General features: G+C 48.1%; 1 long non-coding RNA gene across 1 annotated transcript in view; it reads right to left on the minus strand.

Annotated features, from left to right (window-relative positions):
• Positions 1 to 142: 142 nt before the first annotated feature.
• Positions 143 to 22,532, minus strand: part of LOC141074141 (uncharacterized) — a 74,802-nt gene continuing 52,412 nt past the window's right edge. Inside the window, exon 3 of the long non-coding RNA XR_012227136.1 lies at positions 143 to 1,188. This is a non-coding gene — a long non-coding RNA (uncharacterized lncRNA). The remainder of the gene's footprint in view (positions 1,189 to 22,532) is intronic.

Raw genomic sequence — 22,532 nt, forward strand, 5'->3', positions numbered from 1 at the left:
TTAGGGAGGTATACTCTCCAGAGCTCCAAAACCTACATCCACCTCATGTGGGATCTAGGCCACGCCCTCTCTAAGGCCAATTCTGGCCATTTTGATAAGTAACATAAGGCTTCACGAGGCCTTTAAAAAAAGGATACATAAAAAGTTTTAACTTTCAATTGTTGTTGTCTTTATCAATGATGCACTTACATCACGACATGCTGCCATATGCTTACTCATTGATTTATAAACAGAGAAAAGACATAAGGGGTTGTAATATATATAGTTTCCCAAAGCCCAAAAAGAAACATTTACAACATAGACACAGCATGAACTTGCCAAGAAGTTTCCCCCTCAGGTGACATAAAGTAATTTGTGAAAATATCACGCACTTTGAGCCCAGAGAGCGGTCTACGTTGAGGGTTGATAGGTGGTCTCGCCCTACGTACATTGTCTGACCCATGCACAACACCAGCAGAGGAGGAACAATCATGTATCCTGGTGAAGTAATGGCGAACCCCACATGATTTAATTACTTCATTTACATTTTGTTCACTCAGCTGAATGGCAGACTGTAGGAGCTGCCATTTGGCCCAATGTATGCCAAAGTAACACTCCACTAGTCGCCGAGCACGAGATAGGCGCAACTTACAAATTCAGCGCCGGTGGTCCAGGTTGCGCCGGGGATATGGCCTCATGACATTGCGTGTTAACTGAAACTCCTCATCTGCCACAAGGACATAAGGGACTGATTCTTGAGTGGATCCTGGTAGCTGTCGTGGTGGGGGTAGATCCAGCTGGTTGGTGCGTATCCGCCGACCCATAATGGAAGTATTGAAGACTCTAGAGTCTCCCGTCCTTCCATAGGCCCCAATGTCAACAATTATAAACTTGTATTGAGGGTCAGCCAGAGCCAACAATACAACAGAAAAGTCTTGTTTCTAATAGAAGAATTGTGAGCCAGAGTTCGCCAGCTTACGCACCCGGATATGTTTGCCATCAAGGGCCCCAATACAATTAGGAAAGTGGCATTCCTCAAAGTCCCTTGATATCCTCAACCAGTCTTCCATCCTTGGCTGGGGCATGACGAGTTGATGTAGTCTTGACCATATTTGACTACATTTCGACCTGACTATGCCAGAAATGTCAGATCTTCCAATGAGAAAATCATGGTGGAGGGCGGCAGAAGACAGGCCAGCGGACAGGAAGCTGAAGAACAACAGAAATGGAACATTTTAGAATGCACAAATTAACAAAACACCATGTACATACATACCAAACTTGTTAGTGATTCATATCTACTAACACATATATATTTGGTCGCACAATAACAATTTTTCAGGATGATCCCGCAGAGAAGAATAGAGGGGCTGAAAATTACCTCTTGTGAGTCGTTGCCTCAAAAGTGGATGGACCCACATGCGTCTCCTCCTTCTCGGATCCACAATCTCTGGGTATGGGTGGCCAAAGCGCCTGGACAAAACCCAGTTGTAGAGAACACGGTCAGTTGGGGTGAACTGAAGTGTGTCAGACATGTTTGCTAACAACCAGCAAGAACCCCACACAAGCAGAGCACCAAAATGGGCAGATTGGAGGCTGCCACCTGATGTTGAGGCAATAAATAGGGTTGGTGCTGATGATTTAAATTATGCGCAGGCCTCAAAACCGTTAAATGTCCATTTTGCAAGGATGCAAGAAAAAACGGAATACGGATGACATACGGATGCTTACATGAGAAAAATACATGGCCACACCCTGACAGCGGATGACTTACGGAGCACTATTTAGGGACCATTTATGCATATTATGGACGTAAAATACGGTCCGTATTTTTCTACCTTGTGTCTGACTCCAGCCTAATGCTGTAGATAAGCCCCTTTCATGTAACATGAAAGAGTAGAAAAAAGAGTTAGATTATACTCACCCCGGCGTTCGGTCCGGTCGGATGGGTGTTGCAGTCCGGTCCGGTGCCTCCCCATCTTCATAAGATGATGACCTCCTCCTTGCTTCTCCCTCGGCTCCTGCACAGGCGTACTTTCTCTGCCCTGTTGAGGGCAGAGCAGAATACTGCAGTGCGCAGGTGCCGGACTTCTCTGACCTTTCCCGGCACCTGCGCACTGCAGTACTTTACTCTGCCCTCAATAGGGCAGATATAGTACGTCTGCGCAAGAGCTGAGGGAGAAGCAAGGAGGAGGACATCATCGTATGAAGATGTGAGGTGCCGGGCCGCGACACCCACCGCACCCGCCCCCCGTTGAGTATAATCTAACGTGTTTTTCTTATCTTTCAGGTTACATCGGGGGCTTATCTACAGCATTACAGAGTGCATTACGGAATGCTGTAGATAAGCCCCTGATGGCGGTGGCCGCAGCTTATAGCACTAAAAAGGGGTGACAGATTTCCATTAACAAATTCACCACCGATTTCATCCATTGCAATACAAAGAATCAGGTCAGTGGTAAAGGTGCGAAATTACATAGTAGTAAATGCAGCAATATCTGCACAATGTCTGTGTGGATGTTTTTTCTGTTAATTTGCTGTTTGATTTCTGCAGCAAATACATTATGTGAATGCCCCCTCTTCTAGTGGTGGGGGTCCTAAATCTGACATTGGAGTAATATCAAAAGAGTTTTCACTCACGTCCCCCATATACTTTTTACAGAAATCTCTCTGCCGACTGTAAGACCATAACATTTTATGAAGAGCCTCATTTTGTTAGCAGTAGGGAAAGAAAGTTTCAGTTGGGTTATAATTTGGGAGAAGGGCTCAATCAGGGTAATACAGGGGGAGGTGGCGCAGTCAGGGGTGATAAAGGGGGAGAGGGGCTCAATCAGGGTGATAAAGGGGGAGGTGGTGCAGTCAGTCAGGGGTAATACAGTGAGAGAGGGGCTCAGTCAGGGTGATACAGAGGGAGGTGGCGCAGTCAGGGTGATACAGGGGGAGGTGGCGCAGTCAGGGTGATACAGGGGAAGGTGGCCCAGTCAGGGTGATACAGGGGGAGGTGGCCCAATCAGGGTGATACAAGGGGAGATGGTGCAGTCAGGGTGATACAGAGGGAGGTGGCGCAGTCAGGGTGATTCAGAGGGAGGTGTCGCAGTCAGGGTGATACAGGGGGAGGTGGTGCAGTCAGGGTGATACAGAGTGAGGTGGCGCAGTCAGGGTGATACAGGGGGAGGTTGCGCAGTCAGGGTGATACAGAGGGAGGTGGCGCAGTCAGGGTGATGCAGAGGGAGGTGGCACAGTCAGGGTGATACAGGGGGAGGTGGCGCAGTCAGGGTGATATAGAGGGAGGTGGCGCAGTCAGGGTGATACAGAGGGAGGTGGCGCAGTCAGGGTGATACGGAGGGAGGTGGTGCAGTCAGGGTGATACAAGGGGAAGTGGCGCAGTCAGGGTGATACAGAGGGAGGTGGTGCAGTCAGCCAGGGGTAATACAGTGAGATAGAGCCTCAGCCAGTGTGATACAGGGGGAGATGGTGCAGTCAGGGTGATACAGAGGGAGGTGGCGCAGCCAGGGTGATACAGAGGGAGGTGGTGCAGTCAGGATGATACAGAGGGAGGTGGTGCAGTCAGGGTGATACACGGGGAGGTGGCGCAGTCAGGGGGATACAGGGGGAGGTGGCACAGGCATGGTGATACAGGGGGAGGTGGTGCAGTCAGGGGTGATTCCGGGGCGAGGGGGTGCAGTCAAGGGTGATTCCGGGGCGAGGGGGTGCAGTCAGGGGTGATATAGAGTGAGGGGTGCAGTCAGTCAGGAGTGAAAGGAGAGATGAGGTAATGGGGCCCTGATTTATCCCTAAGTAACTTATCCCTTCCCCCTCTCTCCCCCCAGACTAAAGGTGGGTCCCCTTCCCAGGGCTGTGGGGTACTCGGTACCGGGCCGGTGTCAGCGGGATATGTCACAGCAGCGGTAACCCGGTCTGTAGCCCTGGGCGCCCAAGTAATGGGGGAATTGAAATGGTGAAATGTAATTGTTTGAATGAATAGTTCGTGACGCCACCTGTGGTGTTCGGCAATTGAGATGTTAAGTCGACGCTGCATGCAGATCCTCTGGGGCTGGTGGTGTGTTGCAGTCAAGATGGTGAAGCTCCCCACATGTGGAGCTGTAGTCCCAGAGCAGTGTAGAAGCAGGTACCCAGATGTAGCGGTACCGGGTGTGTCGGCGCAGGAATAAATGGAGGACACCGGGGCTTGTAGTTCCAAAGCTTTACTCACAGTCTGTAGTACACACAGGTGCCTGCCTCCGTGCCGTGTCCTCCGGGTCAGGGACTCAGTCAACCTCCAGGTCAGATGGATTGCTCCCTTCCAACACTCCGCCAACATGTGCCTTTCTGAACGTCTCCTCTTATAGCGCCTTTGGTGTGAAGTACTCCTACTACTTAGTTACACTGGAGTTCCTCCTGAGAGATGTTCCCAAGAACTATACTTGTACGGCAGACAGCTGTAGCCTGCTTCGGGGACTCCTTACTCCTAAGTCCCGGCTCACTATCCAAGTTGCTGTTGTGCCCCTAAGTCTTAGATGGGAGTAGTGCATTTACAGCCCACTACTCCACCGGTGTCTGCTGTAGGACCCTTAGTATCCATACAACCTCGGGGACCGGGCCCCAGCCTTGCGCTTAGAACTTCTAGGCAGGGTTCTCTTCTAACCCACGTCCTCTGTTCCCTTTTACTCCTACGTTCCGTACTAGTCTTTCTGTCCCATGGAAGATCAGGTTTCTGTTCAATGTCTTTTTCTTTCTTTTCTTTCCCGTGCCAGCAGACCCAGGTCCCTGAGATCTGCTGGGGCACCTCCTTCCTCCATCCCTCTCCCAGTGATCTTCACTCCTCACTCTCTCCTCTCAACTCAACTGAACTCAACTTAACTCAACTCCTAAACCTTCCCATTCTTTTATGTATTCTATCTCCACCCACCTCCCAGCACGTTTCGTGTTTCAAGCAGGGAGCCAACAAAGGTGCTCTGCTACACTCCAAGCAGGGAGCCGCAATGTGGCTTTGCTACACTACTTTGTGATGATGGGTGCAGGTGTTGGAATGTGGTCAGGAGCCTTCAACTTACCTGGATGGTGGGGTACCACACCTCAGGAGGAGATGCAGTACCTCTGTGGCAACAGAACCCTCAGGGGCGCCACAAAGGCTCCCTATTTACACTTACTTTTAGGCTGGCAGGGGGCCCTCATTCAACCATTGCAGCTGTAGTAGGGAGTCATCTATCTCCCTCTGCTGCTTACACTGTGGGGGAGGGGCATTATAGATGACAGCAGCTCATTACCTGAGCTGTGCTGTACGGCTGGGGAGAAGAGGACACAAACTTAAGCTAACACTGACTAGCTGTGCTGTAGCCAATCAGGGTTAGCCATGCCAAGAGCTGCTCCACTCTCTCTGCTTGCTGATCGCATTGAAGAGCAGTAACACAAAAAGTCATCAGGACTCAAGAGCTCTTACTGCTTACAAATAGTGCTCCCCAGTCTGCAGCAGCAGAACATGTGACACCCGCCCACACTACTCTCTGAGCAGCTCTGAGCAGTGAGCACGGAGCTGGGAGTAGTGGTGGTGACATGACGCTGGGAGGAGTCCTGCTCTGGGCTCCTCCCACAGAGCAGTGAATATTAATTTTTCTTTAGTAGCAGGGGCTGCAGAAGCTGGCTTCTGCTTCCTAGCACCCGCTGCTGCTCCGCTGGCATCGGGGGGCCCGCATAGCAGCTGCCCACTGGCTGGGGGCCCCTGGAGCAGTGGGGGCCCTAGACAACTGCTGGCCAGTATGCCAGCAGCTGCGTATGCTTGGGCCCACCTGAGAATTCTCCGGTTCTCCAGTGGGCCAGTCCGACCCTGAGTATATTGCTTTGCAATACTGGTATATAATAGTGTCAGTGTTACTGGGCATAATAAATATATCAGTAGGTTAGGTCAACAATATTGGATTGGTGAGGGTCAAAACCCAGGCACTCCCACCAATCAGCCTTTAGCTCTGACAAATATGAAATGTAAACAGTGAATTGAGCTGCACTGCACAGCTCCACTTGAAGGGGTAATCAAGGATAAATAATTCTTTTTTACTATGGGCTTAAGACCTAACAGCTAGGTAGTTGCCGCCGTTATCTGCTGCTACAGAGTAGTCAAAGACTGCTCCTGCTGGCAATTCTGCAGCTTCCGCTTATGTTACATTGACAGAGCTGCAGATTCTCTTCCGCATTGCTTTATTGATGGGGTGTGACTGTCGATGTTATGCTGATTGAAAGCCGGGAGCCTGCCTAATTGCAGGGAGCTGGCTCAATCAGCATGATGTTGGCAGTCACGACCCATTGACAGAGCAGTTCAGAAGGGGATGAACTGCTCTGTTGGCTTGGTGCAGCTGAACCGCCAGTTGGAGCAGTGAGTGACTGCTCGGTGCCGGCGCCTGGTAGAACAAGTAGCTAGCAACTACTTGTTTTTCAGTTATTAGGCCAATCTATTCTATTATTTCTAAACACTGTTTTTCAGTGATTCCTTTGTATCCCCATTCATACTGCACCCACATACACAAATGATACACCATTTGAAAGGTAAACTTGCCCCCTTCAGCAAGAAAATAGCCATACAAACCACACATCCAGGATTTGATCACAAAATACAGTTTAAACATTAATTTGCATAAACCTGCAGTAAGGAAAAATGACCTGCAGGTAGCACCACAGTACCCCAAAGCACACTACCAACTCATTTGTAAACATGCACTGCTTTTTTGCTGATTACTTCGCCCCACACACACACACATGATACACCATTTGAAAGGTAACCTTTCTCCCTTCAGCAAGAAAACAGCCAAACAAACCACACATTCACGATTTTATAAATAAATACAGTTTAAAGGGAACCTGTCACCCCCCCAGGGCATTTTTAACTAAAAAAGCCACCTTCAGCAGCACTAAGGCTGCACTCTGTGAAGGTTGCTCTTCTGTTTCTGATCCCCAGTAACACCAAAATATTGAGTTTTACAAATAGGTCCCCAGACCTGTATTGAGGCCCATAGATGTGGTGTGTGCCTCTGTATCAGCCACCTCCCATCCATCCATCATCCCCCTATTGCGTCACTGTGCCACCTCCCTGCCATTCATCATGTCCCTGTTTTGCGTCCCTGCGCCGCCTCCTCCTGTGTTGCTGTTGACGTTACAAGCCAGCGGGTGCCTGCGCTGAGCCAACAGTTCTCGGGCATGTGCAGTGTGTACTGCGCGTGAACTTACATCAGGCTATCACGCTTTCGTATTTCGGAGGCCCCAGATCCCGGCCCACAGTGTGGTATGATGTATATATTTTAGCTTGCTCGGAGATTTAGTTTTTGTCTCTTAGGCCTCTTTCACACATCAGGTTTTCGCCGTCAGGCGCGATCCGGCGCTTTTGACAGAAACCGGATCCGGCGAAATGCGGTTTCCCCCCAATTGACTTGCATTTGCTCCGGATCGCGCCGGATGGCCATGCGTTTCATCCGGTTTTCGCCGGATCCGGCAATGTGTCACGATCCGGCGTCTGGAAAAAACGGCTACTGTAACGTTTTTTGTCTCCGGCGAAAAAGCCGGACACGCCGGATCCGGCGCGTCCGGCTTTTTCACACAATGAAAGCCTATGAGCGCCGCAATGTGCCTGATCCGGCGAAAGCCGGATCCGGTGGCCGGATCCGGGTTTTTTGGTCTGAGCATGCTCAGTAGCTCTGCCCACAAGACATATATAAAAGCAAGACAGTGGGACCCACAGCCACACCCAACATGCCACCCAAGAAAGCAACCAAGCGCAGCAGGAGAAGGCAGGAGACCACTGCAGCACCATCAGCACCACCACCACCCCAAATGGAGCAGCAAATGGAACATGCTGAGGAGGGGAGGCCAGCAGCAGATGAGAGACGGTATCAAATCCCCCATTCCTCCAAACTAGGGCTATGGAATATCAAGATATTCATTGGCCCTTTGTTTCTCTTTATTCAACAGCCGCCCAATAGATGCAGCAGCAGCAGCAGCAGCAGAAATGGCAGCAGCTGGAACACCACCCACAGCCATGGAGTCTGGCCACCAGAAAGACAGCACATCATCTTCTGGGAGCCCTCCCTCGCATCGTCAGCGTTTGACGGTAAGTTTTTATTTCCAAAATCCATCATCTCTGTAATATATGTCTATTCATTGCCTTTTATTTCAAAACAGGAATCACAAGATGAAGAGGAGCTCCCAGAAGAAGAAGGAAGGGGTGGACAGACACTTGGAGTGGGCTCACAATTGGTAAGTTTTTTGCATCAAACGCAGAAACACAACATCACACTACACACAACACATAGAAAACAATGTTCTGCAGACCACACACAGCAAACAAATGCCTACATCCAAAGACATAACATTTTTTGTTTTCTTCTCTAGTCTTCCCAATCTGGTGCTCGGCCAAGAGGTCCTCGCAGTGCCTCCCAGGGTCGTCGGCGACAGCAACGCGGCGGTCACCAGCGTGTAAGTATAAATATTTTTGCTTTGGTTTTTTTGCACTTTTTATTTCATTTCTTTTGTGGAGGCTAATTATGTTATTTTTGTCTTTTTCTTTAACAGCATTCACAGCGTGAATCTCAACTCTGACGGTGAGGATGGAGGGATTGATGTGGACCGCCTCATCGATCTCGTCAGAGAAAGGGAGCCGCTCTGGAATATGGCTGACCGACGCCACGCTGACCTGATCGTTACCCGACGACTCTGGGAGGAAATCTGTTCGCTCCTTGTGGACCACTGGGAGGACCTCGAAGCTCGGGCCCAGATTAAAGAGCGTAAGTATATACAGTACCGGTTGCTTGATTTAAACCAGTGTTTCCCGAACTCCAGTCCTCGTGGTCCCCACGGATCATGTGTTCAGGATTTCTATTTACTTTGGAAATCCTGAAAACATGACCCCTGGGGACCATGAGGACTGGAGTTTGGGAAACACTGATGTTGTATACTAACCACTTTGTCCTTTCTCATTTCAGGGGAGAGAATTGTGAAGCGGTGGCGGTCTGTGAGGGATCGTTTCAAGAAGGAGTTCAATAAAGAGACGCGGGCCCCGAGTGGATCTGGAGGACGCAGGAGCAAGTACAAGTACGCACAAGCCCTGTCGTTCCTCCGGGAGACAATGCTCACCAGAAGGTAAATATTACACACCACATGTGAAAAAAAAAATATTTAGATGTAACTTTTTTTTTTCAGCCAGGGCCATACCATGTCACTATTTTAATTGTTTTTTTTTTCTCTTTATTCCACAGCACGGTGAGCAGCACTCGGGAGCCTGCACGATTGGACCCTTCTGAGGCGATCCCTGAGGAGACCGGCACCGAGGGACACTTCGACCGCCCCGGTACATCTGCACCTTCCCAGCCTTCCCACACATTCGACCCATCTGTCCCATCCACCAGCACAGGAGCATCGTGGCCGCCTACATTATATGAAGCTGCTGGTGAGGAGATCGCTTTCCCTTTACCCCACCCTTCTGCCCCTGCCACCTCTAGTACACCTGCGGGTACTGGGCGGCAGCGGCAGAGGGGTCAGGAAAAGAGTTATGCGCCAGAGTTCTTGCATCTGAATGCATCTTTCCAGAACTGTCTAAAAGTCTTGTCAGAGCAAATCTCCGCAGGCTATCAGCAGATCAACTCCAGCATTCTGGAGGTGAAGACACTTCTGCAAACCATGCATTCAGAAGCAAGATCTTCGCCAAACCACACCTTTTTCAGGTCTGTTGTGGAGCGCATGGAAACGCTCTCTCCTGCCCAGCAGATGCATGTAATGCATTCATGCCACGCTGCTCTCCAGCAAGTTACCTCCCAACCTCCTCCTCCCACCACAGTAGTTCCTCCACCTGCACCCCCTCCAGCCACTTTCCATCCTCCCCCTCCTATTACATCTACACCCCCTCCAGCCACTTTCCATCCTCCCCCTCCTATTACATCTACACCCCCTCCAGCCACTTTCCATCCTCCCCCTCCTATTACATACCATCCACCTCCCCAGCACCATCCACCTCCCCAGCACCATCCACCTCCCCAGCACCAGCAACCTCCCCAGCACCAGCAACCTCCCCAGCACCAGCAACCTCCCCAGTACCAGCAACCTCCCCAGTACCAGCAACCTCCCCAGTACCAGCAACCTCCCCAGTACCAGCAACCTCCCCAGTACCAGCAACCTCCCCAGTACCAGCAACCTCCCCAGTACCTGCAAACTCCCCAGTACCAGCAACCTCCCCAGTACCAGACATCTCCCCACTTCCAGCAACCTGCCCCGTACCAGACATCTCCCCACTTCCAGCAACCTGCCCCGTACCAGACATCTCCCCACTTCCAGCAACCTGCCCCGTACCAGACATCTCCCCACTTCCAGCAACCTGCCCCGTACCAAACTCCTTCCCCATACAACTTGCCATCAACATCATCTGCTCCTACAGTCCCTGCCCAACCCTCCACTCCACCACCCACCACCTCTTCTGCTTCCCACATGTCCACCCATTCTGTAGTTTTTTCCACACCTTCACCTCTAACTGTTCCCTCCCCACCACGATCCCAGTCCTCTCTCCACACTCCCAGTGTTGAAGTGTCCCGCAGCCCCTCCAGCAGTATTTCCACCACACACTACACAGATTTATAATGTGTGTATTTAAATAAAAATGACCAGTTTTATGGTTTCAAAGCTTTATTAAACAAGTTTATTAAAATTTTAAAAAAGTTTACTAAAAAAAACATTTTTCAATAAAAGTTAAATTATTTTACACTGGTTGTCTGTCATTTCTTTCTGCGGCGAAAAAGGTTAAATACAGGGTATTTAAAAGGTGAAATGGTATTCAAAAGTAGGTATATAACTGTGGGTAAATTTTAGCTTTTTGCCACAGTTGTGTTCCTGGTTGTGTTTGAAGCAAAGTATTTCACCTAAAAAGTTGTGTTTATTGTTCGTGATTTCATAACAATGTGCACAACTTTTGTTGAAAGGTGAAATACTTTGCATAAAACACAACCAGGTACACACCTGTGGCCTAAAGCTAAAAATAGTAAGACCATGACAAGATAGCCAACTTTGGTTGGCAAAGGTATATACTGTTGGTACAGAAGGTACACAAGTTTGGTTGGGCACAAATCTTTCACACTCTGTCATCCTGCCAGTGTACTCTGCCTTGAGGTGTCATAAAGTATAGTGCAAAATTGTCCCTCATTACTGAAACCGTCACAGAACTTCTAGTGGTAATGTCATGGTAATCTTGCAAGGTGGTTTCTTCAGAGGTGTCCTCAATGGAAATGGGTTCCTTGCAGATAACAAAATTGTGGAGTACCACGCACGCTTTGATCACCTCGTCCACAGTTTCTGTCTTGAGGTTGATCGCAGTCAATAGGACCCGCCATTTGGCTGTCAGAATACCAAAGGTACATTCAACCATTCTTCTTGCTCTTGTGAGGCGGTAATTAAAAATGCGTTTTGGTCTTGTCAATCCTCTGCTAGAGTACGGTTTCAAAAGGTGTTCTGACAGCTGGAAGGCTTCATCCCCTACACAGACAAATGGCATAGGTGGACCAGATGTTTGCGGCAGCGGTCTAGGTGGTGGGAACTGAAAGGTGTTTCCATACAGTTTATGCCCCATGGCAGACAGTTTGAAAACTTGAGAGTCATTGGAGCGGCCATAGGCCCCAATATCAACCGCAATAAATTTGTATTCCGCGTCAGCGATGGCCATGAGGACAATTGAAAAATATTTCTTGTAATTGAAATATTCCGATCCCGATCCAGCTGGCTTTACAATGCGGATATGTTTCCCGTCCACAGCGCCCAAGCAGTTGGGAAACTGACATATCTGTTGAAACTTGTCAGCAATTTCAATCCACCTCTCTGTTGTGGGCTCTGGTAAAAACTCTTCAGCTAAGGAGTCCCACAGTGCACGGCATGTGTACTTCACTATTCCAGATATGGTGGAAATCCCGAGTCTGTACTGGAAATGCAGAGACGAAAGGGATTCTCCAGTTGCAAGAAATCTGTGGGGAATTAAAAAACAATAAATTAGTTTTAAATCACAGCATTACATACCAAAACTGAGCTATAACACTTGGAGATACAAACTACCACCAACAAGATTGCAGTGAAAGTGTGCTCTGATGCGATCACATCCAATAAATGTGGCTTACCTTAAAGTCACCATCAGACGCTCTGCGGGTGAAACAGAGAAGCGGCAATAGGTGTCCGCTTTTCTTATGAGGTGTGCAATGCGCTCCACCAAGTAATCAAAATTCTCCATTTTCATCCGAACATATCCAAAAAATTTATCCGGGTTTCGTCGAAGGTCCATGCAGAGTGTAGAATAGACCCCACGCGTCATTCTCTTGGCTGTGATGGGGTGGATCCACAAACGTCGTCTACGATGCCTGATGCGCTGCTGTCTCGCTCTCTCCTTCTCCAGAACAATCACCCTCAAACGATTCGCCTCCGCTATAAAATCCGCCAAATTCTTCAAAATATTTCCAATGACAACATCCATCTTTGCCAGTAACTTGCTCTTCTCTCCAACCTGCACTTTCTCCTCTACAACCTGTCAAAGAAGGGCTGTAGGAACATGCTATATATAGTTTTCCAGTAGCCAATCCCGTTCGGAAGGCCACAAGGGTCAATTTTAAAAACCGGATCCGGCGTAATCCGTCGAAAAACGGATAGAAAAACGGATGAACCGGATGTCTGTCAAGAAAAAGACGGATCCGGCAGAAAACCGGATCCGTCACATCCGGTTTTACTAAACATTTGCCGGATCCGGCGTTCCGGCACGACGCCGGATCGCGCCTGACGCCGAAAACCTGAAGTGTGAAAGTAGCCGTACACAGGCCCACTAGTCACATGGTGACTATATAATATCTTTGTACACTTGTAGTTTACAAGAAGTGAGAGGAGATTAACACGACTATATAACATGTAGTCACAGCTGTTCCCAGTATTTCAGCTCAGTCCTATTTATTGCTTTTAGGTACAGTACTCCTCCCAAAACTCTGTCCCCTTTTGTATGCATCATTACAGAATTCCTGGCAGAACTGCTCTCTATTGGGCAACCAGACCCCCTGGTCATAGCCGCCCCTATCATACCTCCCAACTTTTGAAGAAGGGAAAGACGGACAAAGACTGCGGCTTTTGGCCACGCCCAGCCACACCCATTTCACAACTAGTCACACCCATGTGCACACCTAATCGCACCCATTTAGCACTGCTGATCACACTGACTGGTACTGAGGGCACAGTGGCTGGCATTATGGGCACACTGACTGGCACTAAGGAAGAGAGAAAACAGAGAGAGAGAAAAAAGAAAACAGAGAGAGCGAGAAAGAAAGGGGAAAGAAAGAAAGAACAGTGAGAGACAAAGAAAGAACAGAGAGAGACAGAGAAAGAACAGAGAGAGAAAGAAAGAGGGGAAAGAAAGAAAGAAAGAACAGAGAGAGACAGAGAAAGAACAGAGAGAGAAAGAAGTAAAGAAAAGAAAGAAAGAACAGAGAGAAAGAGAGGAAAGAAAAAGAAAGAAAGAGGGGAAGAAAGAACAGAGAGAAAGAAAGAACAGAGAGAGAAAGAAAAAGAGAGAAAGAAATAAAGAAAGATTCTACAAAGATACTATAGCAGCCCGGCTCCTATTGTAGTGCCCACCTGAGCCTCCCGGTGCAGGACCTATCATGATCCGCTCACATGGCCGGCATCCCCGATTCCAAGGCGATCCTGCTGTCTGCGCTGTCGGAGGAGGACACGGTGATGGATCTGAAGCATTCCTAGTTCCGTCACAATCTCCTCAAGAAATTATCTCATTTCCGGTCAGCTTCCAGCACATCACTTCAGGTGGAACGTCATGTGTGTCTTTTAAAATGCTCCTCGGGGCTCCGCCATGTACTCCTGTGTCCGTGGGAAAAGCACGCTTTGTATGCTTTGTACACACTTGGCTCCGCTCCGTACATCCCGTACACATATGGCTCCACTCCATACACACACGGCTCCACTCTGTCCACCTCGTACACGCGTGGCTCCTCTCCGTACACCTCGTACACACGGCTCCTCTCCGTACACCTCGTACATGCGCGGCTCCTCTCCGTACACCTCGCACACGCGCGGCTCCTCTCCGTACACCTCGCACATGCGCGGCTCCTCTCCGTACACCTCGCACACGCGCGGCTCCTCTCCGTACACCTCGCACACGCGCGGCTCCTCTCCGTACACCTCGCACACCCGCGGCTCCTCTCCGTACACCTCGCACACGCGCGGCTCCTCTCCGTACACCTCGTACACGCGCGGCTCCTCTCCGTACACCTCGCACACGCGCGGCTCCTCTCCGTACACTTCGTACACACGGCTCCGCTCCGTACACTTCGTACACACACGGCTCCGCTCCGTACACCTCGTACACACGGCTCCGCTCCGTACACCTCGTACACACACGGCTCCGCTCCGTACACCTCGTACACATGGCTCCGCTCCGTACACCTCGTACACACACGGCTCTACGGCTCTGCTCCGTACACCTCGTACACACGGCTCCGCTCCTTACACCTCGTACACACACGGCTCCGCTCCGTACACCTCGTACACATGGCTCCGCTCCGTACACCTCGTACACACACGGCTCTACGGCTCTGCTCCGTACACCTCGTACACACACGGCTCTGCTCCATACACCTCGTACACACACGGCTCTGCTCCGTACACCTCGTACACACTAGGCTCTGCTCCGTACACCTCGCACACACGCGGCTCCGCTCCGTACACCTCAAACACACGCGGCTCCGCTCCGTACACCTCGTACACCCACGGCTCCGCTCCGTACACCTCGTACACACACGGCTCCGCTCCGTACACCTCATACACACACAGCTCTGCTACATCCACACTGTAAATCCTGACCCCACACATACTTACCTCAACCAGCACCATGACAACAGCAAAGCAGAGTCTTGCAGACGGTAGAGGCAAGGCTGAGCGCACAGGACCTGTGATGAGGTCACAGGAGGGGCGGAGTCAGGGGTGACATGTTCGGGGGTCTGGACAAAGTCTCCTGATCATGTGACCCCCTGACTCCTCCCCTCCTGTGACCTCATCACAGGTCCTGCGAACAGAGCCAGCAGGCAAGCGAGTGCGACGCTGTGAGTGGCTGGGGGGGAGGGGGTCTAATGCTAGGGCGAGGATGGGGGAGGGGGCGTGGCGGCTTATCTCCCTGCAGTGCGGGAGGAACTTGGAAACTATCACCGCCGTGCCCGCAGAGGGCCGGCGGCAGGAGAAACAGTGGCCGCAGCAGCTGGCAAGCGGCCAGATGATTGGGCGCTGCCGCCCGCGGCCCACGTGACAGCGGCCCAGCGGGAAAATTCCCGATTGGTTATATTGCCAATCCGGGCCTGCTCTTCACTAATAAATACCTGTCTGTGTTCATCAGCTCATGAAATACATTTACATTTGACCATCTTGCTTTTTCTGAAATTGCCTGTGCCTCCGACGACCAATGTGCGAAAATTTTGCAAGGGCCAAGCTAGTAGAATAAAAATTAAATTTCAGATAACCACATTAACATGTAGCAGCCACTGCCAGGTACTGTAGAATATCTCTTATGCTCGTAAGCTTTCCCCACAAATAGAAGTCTAGATTGTAGGTGATTTCCCACAAATGAGCATACAGTTATGTCAGATGGATGGCAAAGGTTCAGGAGTTTTGCCCGTGCCATCAGAAGCAGGTGGCAGATGTAATACACAGCCAGGTTCCTGCAGTATGTGTCGAGACCAGACATTGTGCCGATCTCAGCATTTTAATCTCTCACATGTTGCTGTCAATAATGAATTACTGAAAAGGACATAAAATTCAAAAAACATTACATAAATAAGGCATCTGTATTTATTAACACCAGGTCACAAAACTAATTTATTACAGGATGCAGCAAGTCCATCATAAAGGCAGAAGCAGCAGCAGGTGCAAAATACTGATGAAACAACCACTCACACACCAACCATTCATGGAAGGGATAGTTGCTTAGCATTATAAAGGCACACAATGAGTGCTTTCTTGTAGCACAACAACAATAAACCTCTGGAGGGTAAATAGCTGAAAAATAAGTAAAAAAAAAAAAGTTAAACATTTTTTATTTATTAAAAATTAGTTAGAAAATGTTGAAACTATTATTGTTGATATATAATATAATAAGGCATTAAAGGGAATATGTTAAAGTATTTCATTTAGAGATAGGGAGCGACTTGTCAGACTAAAGGTATGTTTCCACGGTCCATAACGACAGCGCTTTGGACGCAGCACGTGCCGGCTCCGTCCAAAGCTCTTGTACGCGCGGTGATTCCGCATGTGTTCATTGAACCATGCGGAATCACTGCATCATATACATTGGAGTGTGATATTTATCTTGCGGAGATGGAGCATCTCCACAAGATAAATAGACATGCTGCGGTCTTTAACCCCTTCACCCCCAAGGGTGGTTTGCACGTTCATGACCGGGCCAATTTTTACAATGCTGACCACTGTCCCTTTATGAGGTAATAACTCTGGAACGCTTCCATGGATCCCGGTGATTCTGACAATGTTTTCTCGTGACATATTGTACTTCATGTTAGTGGTAAGATTTCATACAAATAACTTGTGTTTATTTGTGAAAAAATGGAAATTTGGTGAAAATTTAGAAAATTTCGCAATTTTCCAAATTTGAATTTTTATGCCCTTAAATCACAGAGATACGGCACACAAAAAACTTGATAAGTAACATTTCCCACATGTTTACTTTACATCAGCACAATTTTGGAACCAAAATTTTTTTTTGTTAGGAAGTTATAAGGGTTAAAAATTGACCAGCGATTTCTCATTTTTGCAACACCATTTTATTTTTACGGACCACATCACATTTGAAGCCACTTTGAGGGGTCTATATGATAGAAAATACCCAAAAGTGACACCATTCTAAAAACTGCACCCCTTAAGGTGCTCAAAACCACATTCAAGAAGTTTATTAACCCTTTAGGTGCGTCACAGGAATTTTTTGAATATTTTAAAAAAAAAATGAACATATATCTTTTTTCACAAAAAAAAACTTCAGATTCAATTTTTTTTATTTTACCAAGGGTTACACGAGAAATTGGACTGCAAAAGTTATTGTGCAATTTGTCCTGAGTACGCTGATACCTGATATGTGGGGGGAACCACTGTTTCGGCGCATGGCAGAGCTCAGAAGGGAAGTAGCGCCGTTTGACTTTTTCAATGCAAAATTGGCTGGAATTCAGATCGGACGCCATGTCACGTTTGGAGAGCCACTGATGTACCTAAACAGTGGAAACCCCCCACAAGTGACACCATTTTGGAAACTAGACCCCCCAAGGAACTTATCTAGATGTGTGGTGAGAACTTTGAACCCCCAGGGGCTTCACAGAAGTTTATAACATACAGCCGTACAATTAAAAAATCATATTTTTTCTACAAAAATGATCTTTTCACCCTCAATTCTTATTTTTCCAAGGGTAACAGGACCCTAAAAGTTATTGTGCAATTTGTCCTGAGTACGCTGATACCCCACATGTGGGGGTAAACCACTATTTGGGCGCATGGCAGAGCTCGGAAGGGAAGCAGTGCATTTGACGTTTTTGGCTGGAATTGAGATCTGACACCATGTCACGTTTGGAAAGTCCCTGATGTACCAAAACAGTGGAAACCCCCCACAAATGACACCATTTTGGAAACTAGACCCCCCAAGGAACTTATCTAGATGTGTGGTGAGCACTTTGACCCCTCCAGTGCTTCACAGAAGTTTATAACGCCCGGGCGTAAAAATAAAAAATTCTTATTTTTTCCACAAACATGATCTTTTAGTCACCAACTTTTTTTATTTTCCCAAGGGTACCAGGAGAAATTGGACCCCAAAAGTTGTTGTCCAATTTGTCCTGAGTACGCTGATACCCCATATGTGGGAGAAAACTACTGTATGGGCACATGTCGGGGCTCGGAAGGGAAGTAGTGACGTTTTGGAATGCAGACTTTGATTGAATGGTCTGCGGGTGTCATGTTGCCTTTGGAGAGCCCCTAATGTACCTAAACAGTGGAAACCCCCCACAAATGACCCCATTTTGGAAACTAGACCCCCTAAGGAACTTATCTAGATGTGTGGTGAGCACTTTGAACCCCCAAGGGCTTCACAGAAGTTTATAATGCCCTGGCATGAAAATGAAAAAAAACCTATTTTTTCTACAAACATGATCAATTAGTCCCCAATTTTTTTTATTTTCCCAAGGGTAACAGAAGAAATTGGACCACAAAAGTTGTTGTCCAATTTGTCCTGAGTACAATGATACCCCATATGTGGGAGAAAACTATTGTATGGGCACACGTCGGGGCTCGGAAGGGAAGTAGTGACGTTTTGGAATGCAGACTTTGATGGAATGGTCTGCGGGTGTCATGTGCGTTTGGAGAGCCCCTGATGTACCTAAACTATTGAAACTCCCCACAATTGATCACATTTTGGACACTAGACCCCCCACAGAACTTATCTAGATGTGTGGTGAGCACTTTGAACTCCCAAGTGCTTCACAGAAGTTTATAACGCCCGGGCGTGAAAATAAAAAAATCATTTTTTTCCACAAAAATTATATTTTTGCCCCCAATTTTTTATTTTCCTAATGGTAACAGGAGAAATTGGACCCCAAAAGTTGTTTTGCAATTTGTCCTGAGTAGGCTGATACCCTACATGTTGGGGTAAAATACTGTTTGGGCGCATGGCAGAGCTTGGAAGGGAAGGAGCACCATTTGACTTTTTCAACTCAGAATTGGCTGGAATTGAGAAAAGACGTCATGTTGCATTTGGAGAGCACTGATGTGCCCAAACAATGGAAACCCCCAATTCTAACTCCAACCCTAACCCCAACACACCCCTAGCCCTAACCCTAGCCCTAGCCCTAACCCTAACCATAGCCCTGGCCCTAACCCTAGCCCTGGCCTAGCCCTAACCCTAACCCTAATGGGAAAATGGAAATAAATACATTTTCTTTTAATTTTATTATTTTTCCCTTACTAAGGGGGTGATAACGGGGGGTTTGATTTACTATTTATGGCGGTTTTTATGTTTGGCAGCTTTCATTCGCTAAAAGACGCTTTTTATTGTAAAAATAGTTTTTGCTTCACCACATATTGAGAGCTATAATTTTTCGGTATTTTGACCCACCGAGTCATGTGAGGTCTTATTTTTTGCGGGACAAGTTGACATTTTTATTGGTACCATTTTTGGGCATGTGACATTTTTTGATCGCTTTTTATTCTGATTTTTGGGACACAGAATGAACAAAAACCAGCGTTTCAAGAATTTCTTTTGGGGGGGTGCGTTTACACCGTTCTGCGTGCGGTAAAATTGATAAAGCGATTTTATTCTTCGGGTCAGTGCGGTTACAGCGATACGTCATTTAGGTCACTTTTTTAATGTTTTGTCGGTTTTATGCAATGAAAACTATTTTATATAAAAAATAATTATTTTTGCATCGCTTTATTCTGCGAGCTATAACTTTTTTATTTTTTCTCTGATGACACTGTGTCATGGCTCGTTTTTTGCGGGACAAGATGATGTTTTCAGCGGTACCATGGATATTTATATGCGTCTTTTTGATCGTGCGTTATTGCACTTTTTGTTTGTCAGTATGACAATAAATCATTATTTTTGCTTCATTTTTTATTTTTATTTTTTAAGGGGTTCGCTAAAGGGGTTAACTAATGGGATAGTTTTATAGGGCAGGTCGTTACGGAAGCGGCGATACCAAATATGTGTACTTTTATTGTTTTTTTTTATTTATTTCCAAAAAATAGATTTATTGGGGGAATATTTTTTTTTTTTCTAATTTATTTGGCGATTTTTTTTAAATTGTTTTAACACTTTTTTTTTAACTTTATTACATAGTCCCAGGTGGGACATCACTGTCCTGTGACAGATCGCTGATCTGTCACATCACAGATCACTGTGACAAATCAGCGATCTGTCACGTCACAGGCACTGCTGCAGACTTCCTCATGCCTGCGCTTTGCAGGCACTGAGGAAGCCAGCTCCCTACAGGCCCCCGAAGGCCCCTGTCGCCATCTTGGATTTGGGGGCCTGCAGGGAAGGAGCCCCCCGCAGCAGAGCTGCACATTGCGCTGCCGTGGGGGGCTCAGGGAAGCACGGAGGGAAACCCCTCCCTGCCGATGCTTCCCTTTAACCCCCGGTACACCGCAATCATGTTTGATCGCAGTGTGCTAGGGGTTAACGAGTCGGGGGCGGTCCGTGACCGCCCTTGACACATTGTGCCGGGTGTCAGCTGTGATAATCAGCTGACACCCAGCCGCGATCAGCGGCGCTCACCACGTGAGCGCCGCTGATCGCTGAGACGTACTATCCCGTCCATGGGCATAGGGGTTAAAGACGCGCCGCATGTGCGTTTACCAGGGATGCCACGGGTGTCCCTGTATGCATTGCGGAGATGGGGCTTCATAAAATCCCATCCATTATGCTGTAACATCTGGAGGCTGTGGAATAGACACTGTGGCTGTACGCAATGTCCAGTCCTCAGCGTTTACTGACCGTAGAAACATACCCTAAGGGAGCATGGTATAGAAAAGCCAACAGGACCTGCCTCAGACCAGTCATCTAAGATGCATAGTCCCTGGCCAGCTTTTGAAACTTTGTTTTCTATGAAATGCTGCAGCATTTTACAGCAGAACATACATACAATCATGGCCAAAAGGGTTCGCTTCCTTGAAATTGTTCCAGAAAATGAAATTATTCTCTCTGAAATTATTGCAGTTACACATGTTTTGTATACACATGTCTATTTCCTTTGAGTGCATTGGATCAACACAACAAACAGAGAAAAAAAGGCAAATTTTACATAATTTTACATAATTTCACACTACATCCCAAAAAATGGTCCAAACAAAAATGTGAAATTTAACAATCACACTTGAAACCAGATAAAAAGGGGATAAATTGACTCAATCTTTGCGTTGTGCGTCTGTGTTCGACACTAAGCATGGAGAACAGACAGAGGAGAAGAGAACTGTCTGACTACTTAAGAACCAAAATTGTTTAAAATTATCAACAATCTCAAGGTTACAAGTCCATCTTCAGATATCTTGATGTTCCTTTATTCAAGGTGCGCAACATTATCAAGAAATTTACAGCCCATTGCACTGTAGCTAATCTCCCTGCCTGGACATAGACAGAGAAAAATTGATTGTCCAGCTAATTGTATAAGCAGCCCCAATCAGGTTCCAAAGAAAGTCCAGCTGTCCTGCAGGCTCTTAGTGGAACAGTGTCAGGACAAGCTGTTAGGAACGGCGGAACACACTAAATAAAAATAATAAAGTACGTTCGCCGCTCGGGGTCCACCATGCAGTAGATGTCACACCGCTGCTAGGTAATGACAGACAAGCAATAAGGCGGTATAATGCGCACGGGTTAGACTTCACCTGAGGTGTGCAAAGTGGGCTCTGTTCACACACAGAGGCGCCGCAACATAAACATACGAAAACGCTGAGCCTGTTAGTGTCAAAGACCACAGGGAAATGCACGCACAGTATCTGGTCACAGGAGCAGGACCCAAGGCAGAGGAGCTGCGTCCGTCTAGCCCTACCGTGTGTGCGGCATTGCTACTGCGGACGCCAAGGAGGGCTGCAAATGCAGCGCGGTGTAGGGTACGGCCTCTAGTCGACAAAGCTAGGAGGCAGGTGCAATGTCGGACGCTAGAGTAGAGATGCGGAGAGCACAGTGGACTAAGGCTTGCCACTGACTGGTGCTGACTGCTGCAATAATTCCCTAACCACATGCGTAATATCAGAGGGAAGGGGTTTCAAATGAGTCAGTCACCAGAGTCATACATCCGTCACCATTCACACACTAGCTTGAAATGTCTATACTAGCGCATGGCCAAACGGTCATATGCACCTTCCAGATCTCCGAGATGGGCCAATGAGATCTGGAGCAGGACCTGGGCACATGACTCCCGATCTCCAATGGGAGATCGCCTCGTGAGCATGCCCAGTAAGAGCACAGAGGAACTTAGTTTCTGGAGTGGTCTGCTGCAAAGTAATCTCCTCTGCAGTAGATAGACAGCAGGAGACCACAGAATGTGAGGCTCTGGATTCCTGCAGAGCAGGCACAGAAACCAGAAGCCTAACATTACCCCCCTCCTAGGGCCCCCTCCCCTCTGAGCCTTCCAATCCACCACCTTGTGCCCATCAGAGGCATAAGTCTCAGACTCGTCCGAAGGCAAGTCTGATGTCCCGGGAGGTGACACTGAAAACCGTGACACGTGGAAGGTATCAGAGGCGGCAAGATCACCAGGTTTAAGTAAGGACACGTGGGAGACAACGGGAGTGGCAAGTCCGCCCGGAGCATAGGTTGAAGTGGAACGCCGCGGTGTGTCGGCGGACGTTTCCACTCTCTGTTTAAGGATGCTATCCCGAGCACATGAGGTGCATGCCTGAATATATTTTTTAATGTCCCGAGCCCTGTGCGGCCACCAATACGACTCTGCCAGGAGTTCTGTGGTCTGCATGTAGCCACAGTGACCACCCGCCCTGGTTGCGTGTGCCCACGCGAG

This window comes from Dendrobates tinctorius, unplaced genomic scaffold (assembly GCF_039654945.1).
Source record: "Dendrobates tinctorius isolate UK_male_01 unplaced genomic scaffold, ASM3965494v1 ptg000326l, whole genome shotgun sequence".
Classification (NCBI taxonomy): domain Eukaryota; kingdom Metazoa; phylum Chordata; class Amphibia; order Anura; family Dendrobatidae; genus Dendrobates; species Dendrobates tinctorius.